We start from the raw sequence: 6000 nt of genomic DNA, 5'->3' as shown, positions 1-6000 counted from the left end.
CTCTGAGTTTTGATGTGCATTTTAGTATTAGGAAACTTAGGAATTGTTTAGAAAAGGTTTTATGCATTAAAAACAAGATTTTATGTGGAAAACAGCTCAATGTGTCGACACATACATGTTATGAGTTGAGGCATGTGGATGCTTTTTAAAGCCTGTAGCTTCTGTTTGCATGACTCGACACATAAAGCTTTTCAGGTCGACACAAAAGAAAAATTTCTTGTCTGAGTTGACACATACGTCGTATGAGTCTACGCATGCTGATGCTTTTTAAAGCTTGTGGATTCTGTTTGCATGAGTTTACTCATAAGGCTCTTCAGGTCGACACATGGCAGAAAATTTTCTGCTATGAGTCGACTCTTGACTTACATGTGTCGACACATGTGTAAAAAATTTTGAAATTCTGCATTCTTTTTTAAATTTCTAGTTTTCTTTTTGCCTCGAACTTGCACATATATATACCTCATACATGCATCATTTCCAACCAAATGAAACCATAAACATACAAAGAAAGTTTTCTTCATCTTGAATCTCTCATCTATGCATACACACAACAATTACACACAATCATTCTTGTTGAGTGCCATCTAGATTCAGAGTTGATAACTTGAAATTTAGGTTGTTGAATTCTAAATTGGGTTGAGATTCTTTGGGGGTTTCATAGGGAAAAACCATTTAGGGTTTGTCCTCCAAATCAAGGTGTTGATTTAGGGGGTTTCGCACAAGATTTCGCAATTTAGATTCAGCTGGGTGAAAGCTTTGAAGAACGATGGTTTTGTCAACGGAGTGGCGATAATCGGAGGATCAATTGGTATTATCGGGTTACTTGATCGATCTCAAGATCAAGAGAAGAGAAAGAGTTAGAATCAACATCAAACATTGGGTTTATGGGGTTGTATTGCTACTTTTCTCTTTTAAATAATGTTTTGCAAAGTAAGATTGATATCTCATTTCCATTTGGAATTATGGGCAGATGTAGCCATACAAAGAACGATTGGTGAACTACCTAAAAAAAACCTTGTGTCCTCTCTCTTTCTCTCTCATTTACTTTGAATTACAAATTGTTGAATTCGTTGATTGTGTAATCGACACGTTTAGATAAAAAAAATTGCAAATTCAAAACTGTTCTGTTGAGTTGATTACAATCCATAAGATTGTAATTGGTTTTTGACATCAATAAAACAATAAGAAAAATCTGACCAACGTTGATTGCACACAAAGTGTTTGATAATTTTCTTCTTTGTGTTTGTTGTTTTATATTTCATTGGAACCACATTACTATTGTGATTATATTAAAACTTATTGTTTATGGAAATATATTGTCTATGTAGCTTATAATTATCATTGCATATAACATTGGTTTATTGCATATCCGAGATTTTTTATAACAATTCAGATTAGACGATAGTTGATCTCGGTGTTTTCCGCTTGCCATAGTTAACATAAATTTTAAAACAGAATTTTTACAAGTTTATTTTTAACTTGGGATCTATTCACCCCCTCCCTTCTAGATAAGTTGTCTTCGTCTAACAAATGGTATCAAGAGCTCTGCTTCATTCCATGCTTCAAAAACGTTTATTAGATTATGGCTTCCGAACCTAAAGGGGCGTATAATAGAGAGCCCATCTTCATCGGTGAAAAATATGGTTATTAGAAAGCTTGTATGCGTACCTAATGCTAATCAAATTATAATGACCAATGCTAATGGTGTTGTCGTACCTAAACTAGAAGCACAATAGGATGATAATGATAAGAAATTGTGGTCTTATGATTGGAAAGCACAAAATATTCTTATATTCTCACTTGGAGTTGATGAATATTATTGTGTTTCCCATAGTGAAACCTAAAAAGCTAAGTGGGACCCATTACAGGTTGCTCATGAAGGAACTAATGAAGTCAAACAACCGAGTCAATACATTAAATCAAGAGTTAGAACTATTTCGTATGACTTAGAACTATTTTTTTAAAATCAAGAGTGAACCTCTTTTACATTTCGGCAATGAGATGAGTTAGAACTATTTCGTATGACGACCCCAAATACAATCATTCTCTTCAAAACAAATATTTAATTACATCTTGCAACACTCTAACACAATAGTATAAACAAACAGATAAAAAGAGTCAAATATAAATTTAAAGTGATTTTAAACCTTTGTAGTTAATTTTGGTCTTTTTATTTATTTATAATATGGATTAAACATTATTTTGCCCCCTGTCATTTAGGGTGAATCCCAAAAACAACCTTGTAAAAAAACACAAATTGCATCCTTGCCATTTGTAGATTCTCCTGTTTTGCCCCCTCGATGGATTTGGTCAACAAAAATGATGATGTGGCGTGTTGTGTTGGATTTTTTTTATTTTTTTATTGCTGACTTCGCTACCAATTGGATTTATTTTTTTTTAATTTGATTTTTTTTAAATTAATTTTTTTTCACATTTTTTTATTTTCCTTTTCATATTGGTTTAAATGATAAAATACTCAAAAATTAAATATGGTGGGAATTGAACCCACCACCTTCACATTACAACTCCAGTTACATATCCACTAGGCTACATGCTTTTTGTTGTGAAAAAAAAATAAAAAAAATGTGTGAAAAAAATTTAAAAATATTAAATTAAAAAATAATAATGAATCTAGTTGGCAGACACGTCAGCAATAAAAAATCCAACACACCACACCACATCATCATTTTTGTTGACCAAATCCAGCGAGGGGGCAAAACAGGAGAATCTACAAATGGCAAGGACGAAATCTATTTTTTTACAAGGTTGTTTTTGGAATTCGCCCCAAATGGCATGGGACAAAATAATGTTTAACCCTTATAATATTAAACAATGTAAGACTTTTTTAACATTTATAATTTCAACCAAACACTAATAATAAATTATCATTTACACTTGTTATAATTTACTTTTGTAAACTTCTACGCTTGGCCAAATTAAATTTAAACTACTAAACCTTTTTGTTAATCCCTTAAAGATTTCATTTCTGGTTTTTTGTTGTGTAAGCAAGAATATATTAACGGGAGAACTAAGGGTTCTCCAACCTGATTACACAAGGGAACGGGAAAATTTCGACAAAAAGAAAGAGATTACCAACCAATTTGAATTACGATAAAAATAGCAAAGGATCTTCGCTAAATTCGTAAAAACTAGAATTGGGATTAGTACTTTCTCTTATAAACATCCACTTCCAAACCAAAATTTTAACATTTCATACGGTATTATTAACATTCCACCCTTCATTCCGAAAGCAAATCCCATTCCGCAATAACCAAATAGACCATATTATTTCTAGCCAAACAACTCCCAATTTGCCCTCCCTAACCTTATTTGCTTTATAAAACAAGTACCAATCCATAAAATTTGATAAGCACTCGTCCTCTGTACCAACTGGTTTACCAACCCATAATGCTATAGCATTCCAAATAATCTTCACCATATTACAATAGAAAAAAGCATGATCTCTATTCTCAAAATCTAACCCACAAAACGCACACTTTAAAGAGTTCAAAGGAAAGACAATATCTCTAATCTTTAAAAGATCCTTTGCTGGAAATCTATTAAGGGTCAAAAGGCCTTGATCTTGAAAGGAACATCCAACTTCCAAACTTTGTCCAACATATCATCATACCTATTGCAAGAGCCAAAAGGAATACGAAAAGTAGCATAAAATTCATAACATTGTGAGACCAAAAAAGCTCCTCCCGGTTCCGCGGACCATACAACTTTGTCAAAAGCGGAACCCTCACGACAACGTCCCTTAAAGACGCTTCTACGAAAGAAAGACGCAACTGATCAATCGAGGACAACGTTAACACAGTTAAACCAAAATCACCCCAAATCCACTCTCCATTATTCCACCCCCCATACCTACCACCGAAACTTCTTTCAAAGAAGAAGCAAAATAAAGTTCCCGAAATCATTCCCTTAAAATAGTGTCATTCCTCCACCGAGCTTCCCAAAAAGGAGTATTGTAACCATTCCCAATCACAAACTTACTATAAGCCATAATAGGATCCTTATGGGAAAAGGATGCTATTTTGAGAATGTCCTTCCACCAAGATGATTGAGAAATAGAAACTCTACCACTAACTCCTCCCTTATACATCTTCATAGAAATGTCTTTGTAACGAGCTTTCAACAAATCATACCAAAGATTATCAAAGTCTTGAAAAATTCTCCAACTCCATTTATTAAGAAGGGCTAAGTTGAAATTCGAAATATTTTTTATTCCAAGCCCCCCTTTCTCACTAGAAAGACACACATTCTTCCAACTCACCCAATATCTTCTTCTTACCCTTTCTCGCCAGCATCTTGTAGAAGGACATAGTAAAAATAGTAAGTGCACAAAGAATCGATTTCAAAAGGGTAATCCTACCACCAAGATTAGGAAACCAAATTTTCCAACCCGAAAGACGTTTCTTCATTTTATTCAAAAGAGGCACCCAAGTAAAATATTTCCTCGGGTTGGCTCAAATCGGAACCCTGAGAAAAATGATGTTACTAGATTCCACCTTGAAGGAAAGAACATAACGTGCGGCTTCCATAAAATTACTTCTAATATTAATACCAATCAATTTGCTTTTATGATAATTTATAACGAGACTTGATACCAACTCAAAGGCTCTCAACACCGACTTCATAGCCCACACTTGCTTCTAAGAACCTTCCCCCACTAAAAGAGGGTCATCCGCAAATTGAAGAATATTGACATTGCACTTCCCATTAATGGAAAAACCACTAAATTCCCCATTTTTTATAGATTTTCTCACCAACCGCGCTACCAAGACAGAGAGAAAAGGAGATAATGGATCTCCTTGCCTCAAACCATTCTCCACCACAAACTCCTTTGTTGGACTTCCATTGACTAAAACAGACATTTTAATTTGGAAAATCAAAAGATCCATCCATCTCCTCCATATCGAGCCGAACCCCATATTCACCATCATGAATCTTAAGAAATTCCAATTCACCTTGTCGTAAGCCTTTTCGAAATCCATTTTGAATAAAACACACTCCCTTCCCTTCTTCTTAGCATAATCTATCACTTCATTAGCCACCAATACACCATCTAATAATTGTCTTCCCGCCACAAAGGCACTTTGATTCGGAGAAATAATAGAATTCAATACCTTTTTTAACCTCCCCGAAAAGAGTTTAGAAATTTCCTTATACATACTACCTACTAAACATATTGGTCTATAATCATCCAAAGAAACCGGGTTTGAAGATTTTGGAAAAAAAAGTCAAGAAAGAAGAAGTCACCGCCTTGGACAACATATCACCCGAATGAAAGCAATTAAAAAACGGATAAAATCCTCTTAAAGGAACGACCAACACTTTTTAAAGAACAAAAAGGTGTAACCATCGATCGGGTCTCGGGCTTTTAGAACTCCTGCAACCCCAAACTGCCTCTTTTATCTCCTCCTCTTGAAAAGGATTTTCAAGAGCCAACATCTCCTCCATACTAATACTATTGAAATTGATTCCTTCCAACACCATCCTCTCTCTCTCTTCGATTCTACAAAGTTGTTAGAAAAATCGCTCTGCACCTCCTCCTTAACATCCGCAACCGACTCTATAAGAGCACCCGATGAAGAAATCAGACCAATATGGTTATATATTCTTCTCTCCTTCATCACCATATGGAAGAATCTAGTATTGCAATCTCCTTCTCTTAAACATTTAACTTTCGATTTTTGAGCAAGCATGTTTTCTTTTATTCTCAAATTCAACCAAAATCTACTAGTCGCTTCCTTCCGATTCTTCAAGCAATCGAAATGAGAATCATCTAACTCTACTTCCAAACACTCATCCCATAATTGATAACCCTCACATTTTCTTCCATTTCCAAGTCTATCTTACCAAACACCACCTTATTCCACCACTTTATTGTGGTTCTCTCAGTACCTTTGCCAAATTGTGGAAAAAATGGGGAATAATGATCATGTAGGATGGAACAAAATGTTCAAGATTGTTCTAGCGTGATGGAGGAGTTGA

This window comes from Vicia villosa, unplaced genomic scaffold (assembly GCF_029867415.1).
Source record: "Vicia villosa cultivar HV-30 ecotype Madison, WI unplaced genomic scaffold, Vvil1.0 ctg.000282F_1_1, whole genome shotgun sequence".
In the NCBI taxonomy this organism is placed as follows: domain Eukaryota; kingdom Viridiplantae; phylum Streptophyta; class Magnoliopsida; order Fabales; family Fabaceae; genus Vicia; species Vicia villosa.
This window is presented reverse-complemented; position numbering follows the sequence as displayed.